Genomic DNA, 20,786 nt, shown 5'->3' with positions numbered 1-20,786 from the left:
AATATTCCGGAGTGCAAAAGGTTAATAGCCATAAACATGTATTATTTATTTTCTCAGTATTTAAAAAAAAATACAGTTAATATTTTGTAAGGGAAATTTTTGGTTTATCTGGGTGTTGTTTTAATTCAAATTAAAATTAAACAATTTCGAAAACATAAGAAATGTTAATAATAATTGTTTTCTATATTAATATGAAAACCCTACATACATGTAGTTAAATTTATTTTATAGATAGATCTTTGCAACGTATAAAAATGGATTAAACATAATGAATTAGTAACGCTTTAATGTCATCATTGACAAACATTAGGGAAGGTCATTGATTGCTCCGAAGTTGAACGTTCTTAGTGCAAAGGGGGTCGTAATCTCGGTGGACACGCGTGACACCATCAATCTCTCGTGGGATTTCAGGAGATTAGGAAGATCAATTATGCGCGTAGAAAAGCTGCGTTAATGCGAGTAAGTTACTAATGATACTCTATTTATTTTGCCTCGGGATTTGTACTAATTGAAAGCCTTAGACAATAGCTAGAGATTCCGTTCAGTACATAAATACAGAAAACGAAAGGTAGATACTAAAAACCTATAGTCAAGAAACAACGTTAACATGTCGTCGCCTCGGGACAACAAGGTTCCATCTTATAAAACCAAAACTGTTGAGGAAGAGCATTTTAAGAATTTTAGAAAGTTTTTTTTTAAAAATTAAATTGTTTTTAAGTAAAAATGATTTATTTAAATGCATGATATTTTAAAAAATAGTATTCTTACATTATAAAATTATTTTCTTTGATAAGCAAGTAATTTGGTTAATTTAACTTTTTTGAAAAATATAGATAGAACTTTGTTGCTTTCAAAAGTAGTGAAATTGGCCAGGTCTACAAAGTTCCAACAAGATAGAACCTTGTTGCTACTAGGAATATAAATTATTTTTTGTACGTAAATAAAACTATGCATGTGCTTTTATATATATTATATTATTATACGTGTTAAGGAACAAAACCATTATAACATATTATTAAGAAATAAAAATATTTTAAAAAACTAACTAAAAATAATAATTATTACTAAGTTTATTAGAATTACTCGAATATTGCCATGCCAGGAACTGTTTCTGACGTGCGTGTACGAGTTTTTTAATGTAGGTATAAAGCCAGCAAAGTGTGTTGGAACAGAGTCTAGTGGCGATCTATCCTACAGGGAGAGTTGTAGCCTTTATTTGCCTAAACAAGGCTGAGTAATACATTCTGTCATCGGCTGGCATCCATTTCATCATAAATTTTATTGATTTTATTTTGTTTTCTTGTAATTTTTTCTTTTTGGTTAATTCTCTTGGAATTGGCAAATCTCTTGGGTACATCACTGAAGACCCATCTCCACTTTGTCTTCTTCTCCGAGGTCTTGGTAAAGATGGAAGTAAATCGGCTGTTATCCACTCACTCATCCCATGACTGGTTTTGTAATATAAATTGAAGAATGATTGAGTGATTTTCATTGACGTTATTTTTGTATAAGGAACGTTTACATAGTTCAACATTTTTGAGCATGCGGAAAAATCCTTAAAGTCGCCATTATAATTCAGTAGATTGATGATTTTGTATGGTTTTTTTGGATTTACCCTTTTCAAAATCCTCATTAAAGATACAGGAGAGTAAAATTCTGCTGCGGATAAAATATTTTCAATGCAAAAGTGAACACAGTCTACTTCTTGTATTCCAGAGTGCCCCGGAGTTGAATATTTCACTACAATGCTTTCTAAGCTAGGGTTGCTTCTAAGAAAATCTGTTATGGCGTAAGACAGCAAAGAATTCCTATTTTGAGGTACACACGAGTCAGACCATAGTGTAAATACTTTTGAATCTGGATGATCTTCATAAACAGCTTTTAAAATTGTTATTATGGCACTTGCAAGATCATTTCCACTTCTTCCTGAGACAGTTTCATTCCAAACAGAACAATAAACCTGTTTGGTTGTAGAAAAATGTCCGGTCAAATTATAAACATTTAATTTGCTCTGATAAAAAAAAGAGCTGATATCAGCCTTTGGGCAAGTAATTACGTTTTGCAAATCGAAACATAAAACTGGAATTTTAGATTCTCTATCTCTTTTTCTTTCAGCCCTCATGGCGTCCTTCTCCCTCTCATGTTTTCTATATTTTTCATCGAGGTTGGCAGTCATCAAATTTTCTTTTTTGGCAATTTTCCACTCTTCACACATATCGCATCTGTCTTTTTTTAGAATATGAAACCCGTAATTAAATTCTTCATTGAAAATTTTCGAGTACATTGACATTTTTACCGGCATACATCCTTGATCTTTGCATTTTTGCTCGTAAAACTCGAACATTTTACAAATGCTTAAACTGGTTTCCAAATACTGTTTTTTAGTGGTTGATCTGCAATAATGTGAGTTGACTGTAGGAAAGGACTTGATATGATCTCGGACAGACTGTTTTTTATCTTCCTCGACACGTCGATGATTATTGTGTTTTCCTCTTTTATCTTGAAGGGGAGTATTGGTATTGGCGTTTTTTCTGTTATGAACCCCATACACAACTTTTTGAGAAATTTGTAATGTACTTAAATAAAACTGTTTACACACTCTATGAAGTATTCCATTGACACTAAAATGAAATACAAATGAAAACTTTCTGGTATCAGTAGTATTTGTGCAGTTTTTTTTTAGGGTACGTTCAGTGGTTCCAATAATAAATAGATATTTTTCATTTTGTGACATTTTGTAATATTCTTTATTGATTTCCTTTTGCTGAGAGATGGACAAAAATCTGCTGCAATTAAACATGCATGAAATAAAGCAGTTTTTCTTATTTACAATACTGCTTTTGGGTTCTACTTGTTTTCCTCGACTTGTTAGGTAGGCTTGACCGGCTTGATGCTTATTTTTGCGAATATTACGTTTCCATTTTGTTGGATTACATAATCTTTTCCTCGTTAAAACTTTTGGTTCGGGTTGCAATTCATCTAGTCTGAAAAAAAACCATTATTAAAATACGACAACTTAACCATTTCTGTTAATTTCCACTCCCATTGTTTTGAAACTTCGGTATAGCGGGAAAAGTCAACTAACTGTATATAAAATCATTTTTGTGTCCACTTTATTATCATAAAAATATGCATTGACTCACCTTGTTTCTGGAACTTGTACATCATTTAAAGTAATCCGAAATTCACCAGTACTTTCATCCAAAATTAAAAAACAATCCTCAGACATTAAATCAAACACGTTAGAATCCGCCATCTTTACAAACTAACTTGCAAGATGTGACTACCGTGATAATCTCATAATATAATTTCTCGCTTACTCTAATGAAAAAGCACTATCTGTTTCATTTTTGCAACCGACACCTACGTGAAACACACTTATGCGTACATGTTCGCTAGTGAAAGAGACAAACAATAGAACGTCCGTCATTACTCACACCTTAGGGATTTTGTCAAGCTTCAAAATGGAACCTTGTTGCTCTGTAGGATTTTAACAATTTGAAGATAGAACTTTTTTTAACTTGAAATATTTTCTGATTTAGGTACAATATTGATATTTCTTGAGTTTAGATAGAACCGGTTTTTTAAGAAGCAAAATATTACATACAAAAGTCATTTTACGAAAAAAGTTAAGATAGAACCTTGTTGTCTTGAGGTGACGATGTATCATTACAACTTATGACCCCCTTTTTACACATTTCCTCGCTATTATAGTGAAATTTATTTTCAAAAAGAGAGTATTCAGTTAGTATGTACATTATGATTTCTATTTATTTATTTATTTATTCACACTCTTTATCAAAATACAATTCCATGTTCACTTTGCCCAGCTAACACAAGGGTACATACCCCGTTCCAAGCTAGGCAATTACATTTTAATATATTATAATAGTTAACAAATTAATATAGAGCACAGACAAACAAAATATAAACTTATCCGTTTACACATTTTGATACATATACATACAGACATACACATATACACACACATGTGTATATACACATATGTATATACACATGTACATACACACACACGTACATACATTTATGCGCATACACATACATACATACATTCATAAAAACATAGACAATTTATTTATGCGAAACTTCATGGTTGTCATCTATAAATATATATTTTTAAAATTATTCCTTATTTTTTATATTTTATCCTATTATTTCTTCATATTAGCATTCTTATAATTTACCCAAATATTTCAATTTTGGTGGCCATTTTAACGAGTTGTAAATAACTCACTATTAGAAAATGGAAATCAAGTTAAGGTAGAGTGCGGTTCGAATGATGATGATGCTGATGACGATGATGATGATGATAATGCATGATACGGAGTGGCCCTACACAAGTATGCTTTTTTTACATTGTATTTAGAAATATACAGAAAACTATAATTGGCCTATATTTTTGGTATATTTGTAAATACTGATTTTTTATGCTGTAATGGCTGTTGTTTTCATTTAATAAATAAATAATTCTAGATATGGAAATAAAATATACTACCTACTTCAGAACAGGTAAAATTTAGTACCTAGTTAAGTTTTTAGGGAATATTTAGTTTCCAAAATTATTGCAAATATTGTTATAAGTAATGTATTTTTATTTTTAGAAAAATATTAAGCGGGATAAATATATTTATCGGTCAGCAGGCGGGAAAAACAGGATATGGAAGGAAGTTATGAAAAAACACAGATCAATTGAAAAAAAAAAAATTCTTAGATTTTTTTCTTGCAACTAGACGGAATTAAACCCGCGACGCCAGATTTACAGTTGGCCGTCTTACCAACTGCGCATTGGCGCATAAATAACATACATACATATTATATAATGAAAAATTATGTTTTTAATCAGTTTACAGTGTACTCAGCACTCACTCAGTATATTAAATATTGTATCGTAACTTTCACGTTATTAAACTATTTTCTTATTTGATTAATAAACGCCGAAATCTTAGGTTCTCTAATTAAATGCAATGTTGATAAAATCACGGAGGATCCATAGTAGTATTTTCGGAGGTGTGAATGCAATAGGTGAGAAGTGGTACGGGAAGTAAATTCCCTTTCTAACATTCCACAAGTTATGGAAGCACGGTCCAGTGTGCGCGTATAACTGCCTACCTGCCTACTTGTTATGCTGGAAGTCTCGCATTCCCTGAACCAGAATTAGCCCGAGCGCGAGCGAAAACCCCCCTTCGGTACATATCTATTATTCATGTGCACTATACGAGATGTCCCCGACGCCGACGCCAACGTAGTGACTTTTAAAAGGACGCCGCGGTCGGCGTCGAAATGGCCGGCGTGCGATAATGCAACATTTCATAAACTTGACAATGCCAAAAATATTCACGATGGTCAAATTGTCATAAAAAGCATACACAATCATGATGAAACAAGAGAATAAGATATGATACATAAAATAAATGTATCTGATGTGAAAAACAAATTATCTTTGATTGAAATTACTGTCAAATTGGATTTTTAAATAAATGCCACTACGTGGCGCTGAGCCCGTTTATTAAAAAAATGTTAGTCTAATATCGATTGCGTCTTATTACTCGTACCTACGTAAGTATTTATTTATTATCATAGCGAAATAATGTTATGTTTTCTTGTTATTTCCAAATATTAAAAAAATACTAACAAGTATGCAAACCTTATAAAGATGACCCAGATAGTTATAAAAAATATATTTTTCATTTCTTCCGTATGAAATAGATAAATTGCCCTTGGGAACGATATCAATTCTGCATACAAAAGGAAGTTAACGACAATAATATAATATTTTAACAGCTTACCCGGTTGTTTTGTTAACAAACACTAATAAACGATAAATCAAATCGTCGATGTCAGGCGGAATTTATCCTATCAAAAATAAAATAATTCACGACGAACTGATACGAAAGCTGACCGCAAAACCTGTACTGCAGATCAAATTGTACATATCATTTGCACCATGTCACAGATTTTAGTAATTTTATAGCAGCGTGAGCTGCGGTATTTGAAATGAAAAAAAAACTTTTAAAATAAATATTATGTTAATAAAATGTGTATAAAACCACTCACCGACTTATCTGTCTACCGGTTTCGAGACGTAACCCGTCTCTTCAACAATAATTATGACATTTTTTTTATGTGTACTAGTATTTAACGTCTACAGTCACAAAAAATACTACGATTTTTATCTGGAATTTGAGCTATTTTCGAGAGGCAGATATAATCGAATCATTTGATAGTATACTTATTGCGTCGAATAAAAAAAACAAAATTTGTACTTAAAATATCACGTTTAGAATCGTGGATCGCGCTTCGCGGTTTTGTGTTCGGATATCTGTTACCCACTGGTAGCGCAAAATGTTATTTCCTTCACAGTAGCGTATAAATACGATTCTTACAAGAAAAACCGCAAACTTCTGAAGTCACTCATCCGGATCCTCAGGACCGGATCTTTATCGGTTGTCCCGAAAATCAAACCGCGAGTCTATAGACGCAATAGGATGACCACAGGACACTGGAAACAATCTGGCTTTATCTTCTTCTGCTGGTCACGTTGCGATCTCTCGCTATTATTTATTGCCATCCGAAATGAGATCGCGTTATAAAATAAAATTTATTTATTAAACATTTTAGTCCATCGGAAATGACACGAGAAGTCAACCAAAACAAAACAACTAGTTTAACTTGAACGAGACTAATTGCAGTATCAAGGCGTGAAGGACGCTACAGTCTAGAGTCTAGATGTATACTAGATAATATTGACCACATTTATTATGAAATCAAATAAACAATAACCATCGGGTTTTATTATTATTTGTATACTTAGAAATATTTTAAATAATATACTATTGTTTCAGATTAAACTGGAAAACAAATTTCATGGTAATATGATAACATCGGATACATGCAATAAAATAAATCTTAATTCAATTATAGGTACCTACTTATTAATACAGTTTTTCCTATTTCCATATAAATATCTTTTTTAAAACCACGAATCCTGTTTTTACTGTTTAATTCATATACATAAAGGGGCATTTCACCCGGTAAATTGTAGTCAGGTACATTTGTAAGAGATAGATAATAAAGTCTGTTGCTTGGATCTAAAGGGGCCAATATTAGATTTCCATTCTCCTTAACCAAATGTTGTCAGGGGTCAAAGACAATTTATATTTCCATTGCTTTTTTATGTTCGTTTATTATTTGTCAATAATATACTTATATAAAACAATGGCTAGAAAATTTAATATTATTACTCTAGCGTAAAATTGCGATTTACGGCATTGGTCCTCCAAGACTTTATGAGCGTAGTGTAGTCGTATTTGGCTAAAATGCTTTAATGTTAACCAATTATGTTTTGCGATGGAGATCAGTGAGTAGTATGAGTATGCGGTACTCGCCGAATTCGGGTGTATTTCTTCTTCTTCAGCCTATAGCCGTCCACTCCTGAACGTTGGCCTCCTCAATCCATCTCCATGCCAAATGGTCTAAGGCTATTTGTATCCACGCTGTTCCCGAATGCTTCGCAATATCGTCTCTTCTGAGGAGCTGGGGTCGTTCGGGGTTTCTGGAAGTAGTCCGAGGGCGCCAGCATAGGAGGCGTTTCGTCCATTTATCGTCTGAGCTGCGAGCAACATGACCAGCCCAGTGCCATTTCAACGTTGCAACTCTTTCAATGGCGTCTAGTACTCCTGGTTTGGTTCTTATGATTTCATTTCATATTATATATCTGAGATTAATAATCCCCAGCATCGCTCGCTCCACGGGTCTCTGTGTGACTCTCACTTTATACGCACTTTTGTTAAATACATAGCGAGATGGTCTTAAACTTACATGTGAGTACTGGCAAAAAACAGGAATAAAAAAAAATCGGGTTGTGGTCCCGTGGCTAGTGTCTCGGACTCACAGACCAAAGGTCCGTGGTTCGAATCACACTCTACCCCAACTTGATTCCATTTTCTAATAGTGAGTTATTTACAACTCGTTGAAAATGGCCCTCAAAATTAAATATTTAGGTAAATGTATGTATGTATGTGTATGCGCATGGGTGTATGTACGTGTGTGTGTATGTACGTGTGTGTGTATGTACATGTGTATATATGTGTATATTTATATATACATGTGTGTATATATGTGTATGTCTGTATGTATATGAATCAAAATGTGTATCCGAATAAGTTTATATTTTGTTTGTCTGTGCTCTATATTAATTTATTAACTATTATAATATATAAAAATGTAATTGCCTAGCTTGGAACGGGGTATGTACCCTTGTTAGCTGGGCAAAGTGAATATGGAATTGTATTTTGATAAAGAGTGTGAATAAATAAATAAATAAATCATAAGAACGCAAATATTTCTTTTTTAAAAAAAAAAAAAAACCATTTTCGCTTAAGATTTATGGTTTAGGCATTTTTCAAGACATGACCAAGTTTTTCGAAAGCTGCCCGCCCCAACCCGACCTCTCGGCTTGCCAAGCCAAGTACAATATTATGGTCGAGATATATGCATTCATTTACTGCCTCTATGGGTATATAATATACGGGTGTAATTACGGTTTATTGATTGAAAATATTTTAGCGCTTACTTTATCATTTTTCATTCATCGCCAAATATACACATATGTTTTTTCAATAATGACTGAATGATAGCCATGTGATGTATACGAGGTACGAAGATACGTAAAATTTATGCGAACATAAACGCCTTTGATGGTTATTTAATAAAATAAATTGAAGCTTGTTTATTTGCAACAAAACATTTCGTTAATAATCAGATCACCACATAATATTATACATAATGCAAGTTATATTCGAAACCCGATACGTTTACATAATTTAATTTACATGGAAGAACAATAACGCAAGCTGACATAAATATTCATAGAATTTGTCGCTTCCGTCTCGTTTGCTTCAACTCGCTGTATTCCAGCAAATTTATGAAATACGAATACGTCAATGTTATTTTAAACTCGCGAGTCTCGCTCTCGAGCTGTTAGTTCACTCAAACTATACTGTAATATCATGGGCGATAGTTTCTTCAGAATCGTCGGTCAATGCTTCACTTGCAATCACTTCGGGACGAGGGACGAAAGACAAGAGACAGGGGGCCGATACAGTAATTGTAGGTTACATTCAATTCACTACTCGGGTCAATATAATACGATACGAGGAATCTATGAATTGTTTACTAGAATAGGGCAGGGGAGTGATGAAGCTATTTTCAGGAGAAGTGTAAAAGTTTGGATTTTGTCTAAGGGAAGAGACCGTTGCAGGAGACTGCTGCGAGACACTTCATAAATGTATGTACAGGCTTACACTTTCCATTACATTGTATCCCAACTCAACACAGGTTCTTTGGCCTTATAGCGTTAGGGATACGTTATTTTTTTTATAATATGTATGAATAAATAAATAAAATAACGTAGGCATAAAGAACCATATTATGTATTAGTTAAAACGGTAGAAATGTACGAAATAACAAAAACTGTATTAAGTAGTTTCGTCAAATTTTCTCCGGCTCCGGCGCCAGCGCGGAGTGGAAAAGTGAAAGTGTTTATAAGTGCATCGTGAGATCACAACTCACAACTCACAACTCGCAACGGTTAAAATAGTACTCAGTAACTCAACTCGTACATATTATAACACACGAGTTGTGAATAGTGAATACCACTTCGAGAAATTACAATTGATCAAACGGAGCGCAACGTTACTACGCTCGGTCAATCTTAATAACATGACAAAATAAATACCTACGTCACAACGATAAGGTATATATTTGTTTTGTCTAATTTTATGGCAAAGTGGTTCTCTCAATCGTATGTAACACATTTAATGTTAAGCACGATTAAAAAGGCTTTTGATCTTAGTATTTATATCTAGACGGTAATAACGAGGCCGATAAACAGCGAATGACGAATTTTTCAGAATGTTACGATTCAAAACGGAATGCCGAATAAAGGTCCTTCTATTATTTCAGTGGTAATACCCACAAAAACAACGTCTCACGTCGGTGTCTAAAAGCAGATTATACAGAGATTATGTGTTAGTATTAGTACATTGTAATAGCGGTCACTGAAAATACTTCATTGTATTTGTCTAAGTGAAAATATAGATACGATAGATTATTTACCTATATTAGAGAGCGGCAAAAACCACGCTATCGCATAGGTGACAAAAACCATGGAGCTAAAGTTGAACAATACGGTTTCACTACTTCTGATATCACTTATAAAACTGAACCTTGTTATCAAAATCACTGTCACGATAGTGGTAAATTGTATATCCAAATAATAAATTAAAATCACTTTCGTCTCGAAGATTTCCCGGAAAATTTTCAGAAATACATCGCGTTTACGGAAGTAGGTGAACAGTCCACTAATTCAATGGACCGGGAATGCAACTCTGCGGCAATTACAGTTGAAATTTGGCCCTATCTGCCACCCGTCCCGTATTTCATTGGCACCGGCTAGGTGAAGCGCTCAGTACCTACTGCGTCTGGTGCCGCTGCCTAGTGCGTTCCTAAGCCACTCAATGCTCGTTGCGGTATCGGCTCTCGGTCGATACCGTCCGCTCGCGCTATCGGCATAAGAAGATTTACACAATTTTCCGAATCGTTCGATTTCGATCAGACTACAGATTTGCACGCGCCGATAGTAGTACAAAATCATTTCGTTTCGACTAATTTTCAATTAGTAAAACGCGAGATTACAAATTACTTTAAATCACACTGGAGAAAATGTCGATCATCGTGCGATGACGATTGCGGGTCATTATTGTATTGCCAGTAAATTCACGGAGTAGCGGGTCTAAGGTGGATGTCACCCTGACGGAGAAGCGGACTCTGGCGGCTGGCAGCCGGCGAGGTACTGCAGCCGTTGGCTGCTGGCCACCGCCGGCTGCTGACGCTGGCGACCTGGACGCTTCCCCCGCGCGTTAGGTTTAGGAAACGAGGAATACACGACGGCAGTCTCGACCGCAGTCGCCCACGGAGGAGAATGAATCGGAAAAGTTTCGCGACGTTTGTAATATTTTTATTTACGTGATTCATAGTTTTTCGGTATTAGAATCTTACGTTATGATAGTCGCTATGAGGAACATCAGCCCTACGGGAAATTGGTTACCAAAAATGTTTTCTTACGCGCGGTAAAAGTTAGAACGTTGAATTGTACGGCAAAGTTTCTTGAAAATGTAAGAAAAAAAATTAAAAATATTTAAATAAAAACGAACTGCTTCGAACGACGTCACTAGCTCATATGATTCAACCGATGAAAAGAGAGTAGCGGAAGATTTCTGGTTTCCGATAATTCAACGGACCAATCGGTAGAACCGACCGAGAAGAAGCGGAAGAGAACTTGAGACGTAACACGCGCAGTAATTTCACAAATATGTGCAAAATTGTAATGCCGTATATAACATGGACTCGGCAATAGTTATTCCCACGTATCTGATATATTTAGTGTAGGGTATTGTTCCTATAGAACAAACCTTTTGAACTTTTTCAAAGATGGTGAATGGTAATTATATTTATTTATTCATGCATTTCATAATATATATATGTACAGTTTTTTGTTCACTTTGCCCAGCTGTGTGAAACAGTACTTATGATTTTCTTGTTGTTTTACTGTAGAATGTTTTATTATTTAAACTTTCTACTGAATATGCTGTATTATTTTTAGGTTGATTTTTGAAATATAAATCTTGTATAATTTTTGGTTTAATTTTTTTTTATAAATCTTGGGTATAAGGAAATTCATGTTTAAAAATAATATATATTTTAAGCCAAATATGTTAATATTATAAATGTTTGTAAAAGGCAGATTTGCCGTTTATGTTTATAAAATAAAATAAAACTTTAAAAAATCATAGAGCTGATAATACAATATATAAAAGTGAAAAAAAAAACATTTTTAGCTTAGTTTAATTTTAATTACAAATAAAATTAATTAAAAAAAACCACTGAACTTCCTCTTTACCATTAAATACTTAAGTGTCGGAGGTAAAATAGCCCTATACTTAACTCAATGCGCAATAATTCTTGAAATAGGTTACTGAAATGCAGAACGACCATTACGTAACTTCGGTGCGCTTATTTAGTGCACCGTGGTGCAAACATGGGATGAATACAAATTATCCACAATCGGTTACCTAAAACTAAACTGACGTCATTCCCGCGTATATATATTTAACAATTTAACCATTATCAGGAATAATTTTTCGATACTAATATGAATAATTATAGGTACAATGAAAGCATCCACCCTTTCCCGAAACTGTTCATAAAGACTTGAGTCTTTCTTCAGTTTAGCATATCAACATAATTTATTTTTTTTAAAACTAATTAAGCGAAAATTTAATATTTCTTTACAATCAAACCGCGAAAATAACAAAACAAATAAACTTTAAAAACTTTCATTGTACCCCTCACTGCAGTATTGTCAGTTTGTAATCAATCAAATACACATGGTCAGCACAATCACCTTTTTCTAATTTCCCAGTATGACAGTGGAGGAATACAGTGTTAGTTCCAAATTGAGACCGCGGCCGCACGCTCCAGATCCCGCATCGGAAAGGAAGAAGAACGTAGTAATACAAACAAATCAATCAAACGACACGAAACCCAAACACATATAGGAAACATTGGAATAATTTGCCCTATACAACATGCACTCAATCAATTAAGCAATTAAACACTCAAATAATTATAGGTAAGAATAAAAATATCTTAGTCTTACGAACAGAAAAAAAAAGAATCTTTCATGCGATTCTGTGGAAAGATAATTACGTCAAATCAAGCATCGTGAAAAAAAACATCATAAACGCAGAGCGATGAGATCACTGTCTATAGTTTGGCCATTAATGTCAGTCTCGTAAAGTTTTGAAAGCGGAAGAATCCCAGTAGTTGGGAGAAGCCAACGCCAACGTGAGTGGGTTTCGGCGGAGATTAGCTGAACTGGTAATAGCGGATGGAGATGGCGGTCAGATGGGCAGATGGGCGCATGGGCAGGTCGGCGGGCTGGCAGGCATTGCTCATTCCGCTAGAAACAATTCAACGCGACAGGATTCATCTGCAATTCCGGAAGTGGACTGCGTTAGCGTTGGTTTTATAATGAGGAACTTCAGCCCTACGGGAAATTGGATACAAAAAATGTTTTCTTACGCGGGGTAAAAATTAGAGCATTAAATTGTACTGCAAAGTTTCTTGAAAATGTACAGAAAAAATAATAAAATATATTTTGATAAAAACGCACTACTTTAAATGACGTCACTGGTTCATGTGAATCAACCTATGATCTGAGAGCTATGGGAGATTTCCGGTCTGCTTGTCGCTTCTGGACCAATAGGAAGAACTGAATGGGAATAAGCGGAAATGAACCTCTGACGTCACACGCGGAGTTATTTCAGAAATACATAACTTTAAAAAATCGTAGCGCCGATAATACGATATGTAAAAATTAAAAAAAAAAAGATTTGACTTAGTTTAACAGTCTATTAACGAATAAAAAATTTGAAAAAAACCGCTGAACTTCCTCATTGCTTGCCAACAGCAGAAATACTCGGTTTACGTAATGCTAAATTTTGCGAGTGCATTCTCTCCAAAGGCGCCGCGAGAGTCCCGGGTGTCCGACGCTACAGTTGCAACCGAATTATTCTTCGACTCGGCCGGACGGTTTACGTCCCTAGGAGTGTGTACTTATGGAAAATACGTAAATGGCCAGAGCAATCGGTCTCACGAAACTGATGAAAAATATTTGGCAAAAGCTGAGGACAACCGCGCTAATCGGGCAAAATGCACGTTTTCCTTTGAGCATTTACTATATCTACGGACGTTCCACCCAGACCGTAAATTATGGTCAATTTGACTGACGAACTTATAATAATTATAGCGAGAACCTTGTAGGTGCGAATAGCGGAACGGAGTCGTGTGCTGGTGGTGGGCAATGGCTACTAGTACTAGTAAGCGCTGGCGAGCGGTCATTTATTTTATAGGAAATCTACAAAAATTGTTCATTAATTTGTACCTATATACAAGTACATAATATATCATTATAAATGGCTATTTTTTCTGTGGTTCTGTGGAAATCAACTCTAACAACAATTATTATGAACTTCGCGATATACGTAGCTTTATTCTACACTATTTTAATACAGCACTTGTAAAAAGTTTATTAAAAAATACCACAATGAGATTTAGCAGATATTTCCATTATGATTGAAATGTCAACACTGAGCACTGGCCGATTCCTTTAAAAATAAATAATGCCAAAAACGGCTACTTCGGACGCCACATGTCCCGTGTGATAATAATAATAGGTTGAGGAAAAAGTAATTTCGTATTTTTCGCTTTATTTCAATGCTTAATAAAAATTGTTAAAATCATCCGATTTAAGTCAAATATGCGTCATTCTGTTCGATAACTTGTCGCTAATGAGAATCCAACTTCACAATGCTTCTCTCGTAGAAACCAACTTCATAATGCTTCTCTCGCAGAAGCATTATGAAGTTGGATTCTCGTCCCTGTTGACAAAAAACTCGGAAAACCAATTTTCACAGGCCTTGATCGAGGCTAGATTTGTACCCCCAAGCGCGTTGGCCATAGACAGGAACGGGTAATAGCTACTTGGTGCCGTGCCGTATCGTATGATCCGAGTGACCAATAATGAACGAGATATACTTAGTTGAAAAAAAAACGGCGCGAAATAGGAAATTACCTTTTCTCAACCAGATAATATTTCAATGGTATCCTATCAAAGAAAAATAGTCCTTCGAAAAAAATGTTCAAAATACTAGTTTCCAAATAAAGAATCTTCAAATAATACTTGTAATCTGCAAGCTTGTTTTAGTACTAATAAACCTGACTGGGTTAAAGATGTAAAATATAGTGTACTTTTTTGTAAGAGAAAAAAGCTGAGGTAATCGGCTAATTTCATCGTTCACTGAGAACGGGCTGGGCACTAGTCGCACTTGATAGATATTTCTTTTTGTAGGAGGATATAAACGGTGGTGGTGATTTATAATAAATAAAAATTAAAAATTCTCTCAAACATTGTTACTATAAAGCATTATTATCAAAAGTCAAATATAATGGTAAGCTGTGCATAATCGCTTATTTGGACGATTCGCCCCTGCTAGTTAGTAGTACCGGGCGCTTGGAAGTAAGTACCGAGTAGTGGTCGGGCAGATCAGATCACCAACTAACTAATCTACGATGATAGAAAAACATGACATCCAGTTGACTAGTTACTAGTTTACAATCTTTCAGTCCATCGAAGCGGCACTCGGCAAACAATGAGAACATAATTCTGTTCATTACCTGGTCACGTTTTCAATTGACTCCGACCTAATACTGCGCATAGTGCATATAGTCGGATGTAATTACTTTTATGCATTACGTTAATGACGATAGCCGCTACACTGGCACTGGATGAAATCGAATGGATAGTTGGTCGTTTACTCTTAAATATGTAATTGGTCAATTCCGCATCAGAAAGTGAATTAGAATGGCCAACGCGGAACAAAGAACTATAAAGAAAAAGGAAAAAAGTTAATTTTAAATAATATATAACAAAAATGACTTTCGATTGAGCTGTTAAGTTCAAATTAATTTATAAAATGAAGAGATCTTTAGGCTATTTACGTTGATTCATGCGACGCTAGAGAATAAGAATGTCAGCGAGTTGAGTATAAGCCGCCTACCCTTGCATTTTTAAAAAAAATATCAGATAAGAAATTCATTACGATAGCGATGATGACAGTAAAAAAAAGTAAAGCAGTCACGAAGAACCCACATAAAATCATACATACATAATCGTTCTAGAGCTAGAGTAAATAAATTGATACTGGGCCAAGAAATGAGACCCGCTCTTGTAGTAACTATATTTATGCAGGTACTCGTATACCTGGGACTGGCAGAAGACGTATCACGAGCAGCGAGAGACGGGAACGTGATGTCTGATGACATATTGTGGAAGAAACATAAAGGGTTCTAATGAGTTGTTAATACCCGCTACGTGGGAAGTGCAGCGACGGGCGCACACACAGCCCTCCCCTAGCACACACAGTCCCGCGACAAACGTATTCAGTAGTCCGAGAGCCATTGAGAATATTAAATGAGCATTCGTGAAACATTCAACGAACCCTTACGAGCGGAGGGGGATATTACAATGTGCCTACCTATAATAAAACTCCTTCGAGGACGAAACACGGATAAACTACCAGAACACAAGTTCGAAATTGCACCTAAAAAAATATCAGAAATCTATTTTTATACATTTACTAGCGGATCCGACAGACGTTGTCCTGCCCGAACGTTGGCTTGCCTGGTATTAGCTGGTTCAGCAAACGTTTTTTCGTAAATAAGGTCACACGTTATTTATTTTGGACTTTTTAAATCTATTTATATATTAGTAATAAGGGTAAGTTTTTCGTTTAATCTCCTCATTGGCTAAGAGTCCTCATCGTGCTCAAATCAGAATTGCGATTTATCTGAGCTTTCTAAAATTATGACACTCAATTATGTTCAACGCGAATTTAGTCATTATTTAACCTCCAGCCGTGTTTTGACGCGATCTTGATATTTAATCGAAACCAAAATAAATTAAACAAAAAATGCCAGATGGTGTCGTGAAAGCGTGCAAAAACTGTTCTGATAAAAGGTAAAAGACTTTCCATTGATAAGTAGGTACCTAGGTACTTGTTTATGATTAAATTCCAAAACTAAAAATTTAAATATTGAATTAAAGTGGGTACCTAGGTACTTGTTTATGGTTGAATTCCAAAATATAAAAAAAAAAAATTTTAAATATAGAATTCTTTTTGCAAATGTCAAATTCTGCGCTACTTACCAACAGTGGTGCAATTTGTGTAAGAATCCGTTTTTCAAAAATGTATCGAATGTTCGTTAAAATTATTTAACCATTACTAACAATCCATTAAAAATAAGTAAATATGTAGAAATTCAGAAATTTAGTATCCATTAAAAATAATTGTTGTTTGTAAACGTTAAAATACAAACTTTTTTATTAGAGAAAAAAAACAATATCCTCCAAATTTTTAAATATATATACATTTTAGTCAAATGTAACGCTGGAAAATCGATGAAAAACACATATGCTTCTAACTTTTTTCCACTTAACATATTGAGGATGTTATTATTTATAAACCTTAACGACATGAGTTCGAAAAAATTTCAAAAAACCGTATCACGTAAATCTGTCAATCCATTTGTGAGTTTTGGCGAGACTCATAACGGCTATTAATTTTTATAAACATAAAATAGATATAATAGATTATCATTTATACTGACATTGACAGTGATTGAAATGTCGTAGAGCAACAATAAAAACATAATTAATACATACAGTAAATACTCGGACTTGAAATACGAGAAGGTTATCTATTCTATTTTTAAAATAGTTTATTTTAGTATTATACTAAAATTCATTTAAATGATCATTGTCCCCGTTTCCATCAGATTATACAACGATACGAAACCGTTCACTATAGTAGCATAAGTAATACTTGGGACACATTTAAATTTACTTTGTGCGAAAGAAAGATGTAATTTTCACGTGTTAATATCATTTTTATACTGGACAATAAAGCTCGCAGAAAATAAAAAAATGTTTATTTGGTTTCATTATAATGATTACGTGAACATAATGAGGAAGTTAAGTGCCTTTTTTTTATTTTTTAATAGAATATTAACTAAGCCGAATGTTTTTTATTTTCATATATCGTATTATCAGCGCTATGACTTCTTAAAGTTTTGTATTTCTGAAATAACTCTCCGTGTGACGTCAGAGGTTGTTCTATGACAGTTCTTCCGATTGATTCGTTTACGGTGACTAAACCGGATATCCTTCAAACCTCTTATATCATTGGATGGTTCATACGAACCAGTGACGTCATTTAAAGTGGTGCGTTTTTTTTTAAATATTTTTTTTTTTTTGTACATTTTTAAGAAATTTTACCGTACGATTTAATGCTCTAATTTTTACCGCGCGCAAGAAAACATTTTTCGTATCCAATTTCCCGTAGGGCTGAAGTTCCTCATTGAAAAACGTCACTGCCCCAATGATTGACAGTTAAGTACATGTCTTACATGCAATGAACATTAATTTATTATTACTTCTAGATACTTTTTAAGTGTATAACATTAAATTTAAAGTTTAAAATTTTTGATTCTATACTTTTTGGCTGCTTAAACCTTTGCACCTTGACGGTACAAATTCGTCCAAGTGTAAAATAACTCACAAATCTCTTATATGAGAATGCATTTGATGAAACTAATCACTGCCGGTACATATTTTTGATTCGGCCATTTCTAAGTAATTATTTCTAATTGGGGATCAGCTTTGCGTAGAGATGTCGCCGTATGGTTGCGTAAAATTATTACTCCTGTACAATCCTGAGATCTTATAATTATGATTAAAAGTTGTAGTTTTTTTGTAAATATCGTCGCATTGGGGAAACATGGTTCTACGTCGATTTATAATTTTTTTGAGACATTAAAGTTTGAAATGAAGACATTATTTTTTCTAATATTTTTTATCAATATTGTCTTAATAAATTTAATGATAATTAAGGATTGATTTCGTATTTCGTTGAAATTTTGATGCAGATAGAACCGATATTTAAATCTAGGTACAATAAAAGTAAAATAAAGAAAAAACATTTTTGTTAGTTAGAACCTTATTTCCCCAATGCCACGATATGTCGTATTGGGAAAATAACAACTTTTTATACTGCAATTTCTTCACCGACGGCACAATTTTTTACTATTTTGTTATTTTCTATAGAGTTAAAAAAAACAAGAAAATATGTTATCATTTCCGAGCTATAAATAAAAATCCAAAGAAAAAAAGTTAAAAAAACTCTACTACATCTACGTTCAGGGAACAAAGGGTTAAACTACTTTAATTTCCGCTTGCACTTGGTGGAATTATATTTATTTTATAAAATCGCCTTTTGACTAACACTATTTCCTACTTATTTATCTCATCCGTGAAATGGTTATTAATAAAATAGTTCAATGATAAGTAAACAAATAATTTGGAGTAAATTTATTGCAACCCGATAAATTTCCAAAAACCATTTTTAAATGTATAATTTGGGTGAATATTGAATATTAAAATCCAAAGCAAAAACGTGTATTAGAAAATAACTGCCATCACGGAATACAAAGTAAAAAGTATTAATTCATCCATTATTCACTTTCCGCATATAAAGGTGCACGGGGCACTGCATTGGTACACCCACTGCAGCGTATATTCATTATTTTTTGTTACATGAAGGTGATCAATCTTACGATTCAGGTGCGTCAGTCGAAGTTTAAAAAAAGGTTTTATACACTACATTTTTTTATATATAGTGGTAACTAAATTGTAGATGCCACAAGCAATATTAATGCAATGTGAGCTGTAACAGAATAATATATTTTTTTCTTTTAGGTATTTTCATACCTATGAATAATGTTTTTTAAAAATATAAAATGCGTCAGCTAAAAGGGGAAAAGTAAGAATTGAGAATGAGGGGATAAAATTAAATATAAGATTAATTCTTATCTCTGTAAAAAAAATGCAGGAACATCCCGAAGGCATGGAGGTTTTTTCTGAATTTTATTTGTAACTGTATTATTTTTAACACACATAAATCCCAAAATATGTCTCGAACCGATAAAACACAGATAAACTTTAGTCAGGTAGTTTGACATTATTTCTTTATCTGCGAGTTCGACGTGTTGATAAGGTTTGTCTGTCGTGTTTCATTTGCGTTGGAATGGATATATTGACATATGCATTAGTAAAAAGACTATATTCTATGATATAGTTACACATTTTTTTCATTACGTCACCCTAGATGAGTAATATAAAGAGTCGTAGAATCTTACGCAAACGTGTCCTAATATGATATCTAGTCCTTTCTTATCATAGTCTCAAATGAAGAGAGTGGAGGTTCCGCGTGTTCGGAATGTTTAAATTGTGTCGGTTAAACCTACACAGCCCTTAGCAACAACTGTTGTTGTCGATCATTGTTTCCATGACGGGAAATAATCAATGTACAGGTATGCTACATTAGCGTGACCTGTCAAATATTGTTGACATACGAACCTGTTACTGCTGCGATCTCTGACGAGAACAAATAACTTCTACACTTCAGCATCACATTTAAACACTTGAGCATAGGTGCCTCGTATAAATTAAAAAATCAATTTAAGTGGCACAATATAGATATAATGAACACGAGTCGAATAAAAACAACTTTTTATTCACCGACAAAACTCAACCTGTTCCAATTAAACTCTTGATCGCCACCGCATAATATCGCGAATATAAATACAATTCCGATTTTATACATTTTACCAACAGCGTTTATTAAATACGTAAGAGCACTTTTAAATCGTTGTTCAATATCACAATACAGATAAAACGTTGAATCTAGGTAATAAAATTGTTTATCTTGCAGTCCCGCCCGACAGTACACAACACCTTGAGAGATACTAAAAATATGGCGGACAAATTAACAGCGCGTGCGCAAAATTCATTCAATATTTACGGTACATCGAGACATCTGTGCACTTCTAACAATACTAAAAGATGGAAAGTTGAAATAGATGCAGATAGATGTCGCCCAACACACAAACGAAAGAGTGGTTCAAAAAGCAAAGGCATTTTTCATAAAAGTGTCAAATACAAAGCTATAAAAACCGTTTGAATGTATATTATACGACGCTTATGAATAAAAATGCGTAAACGAAGAATATTAAAATATACTGACGTT

General features: G+C 33.9%; 1 protein-coding gene across 13 annotated transcripts in view; it reads right to left on the bottom strand.

Moving 5' to 3' along the window:
• Positions 1-20,522, bottom strand: part of RhoGAP19D (Rho GTPase activating protein at 19D) — a 249,936-nt gene extending 229,414 nt beyond the window's left edge. For 6 of the 13 annotated variants that reach the window (XM_088224828.1, XM_088224832.1, XM_088224835.1 and 3 more), the window contains exon 1: positions 20,117-20,516. The gene's annotated coding sequence lies outside the window, so the exon portion shown is untranslated. Of the gene's footprint in view, positions 1-10,137; positions 10,876-20,116 lie in introns of those variants that run through there. The other 7 variants (XM_088224829.1, XM_088224833.1, XM_088224836.1 and 4 more) reach the window with 4 other exon arrangements.
• Between the last annotated feature and the right edge of the window lie 264 nt (positions 20,523-20,786).

The sequence above is a fragment of the Micrasema longulum genome, unplaced genomic scaffold (genome assembly GCF_059751315.1).
Source record: "Micrasema longulum isolate JH-2025_06_02 unplaced genomic scaffold, ASM5975131v1 h1tg000311l, whole genome shotgun sequence".
Taxonomy (NCBI): domain Eukaryota; kingdom Metazoa; phylum Arthropoda; class Insecta; order Trichoptera; family Brachycentridae; genus Micrasema; species Micrasema longulum.
The sequence above is the reverse complement of the archived record's forward strand: the minus strand, read 5'-3'. Positions and strand labels throughout refer to the sequence as shown.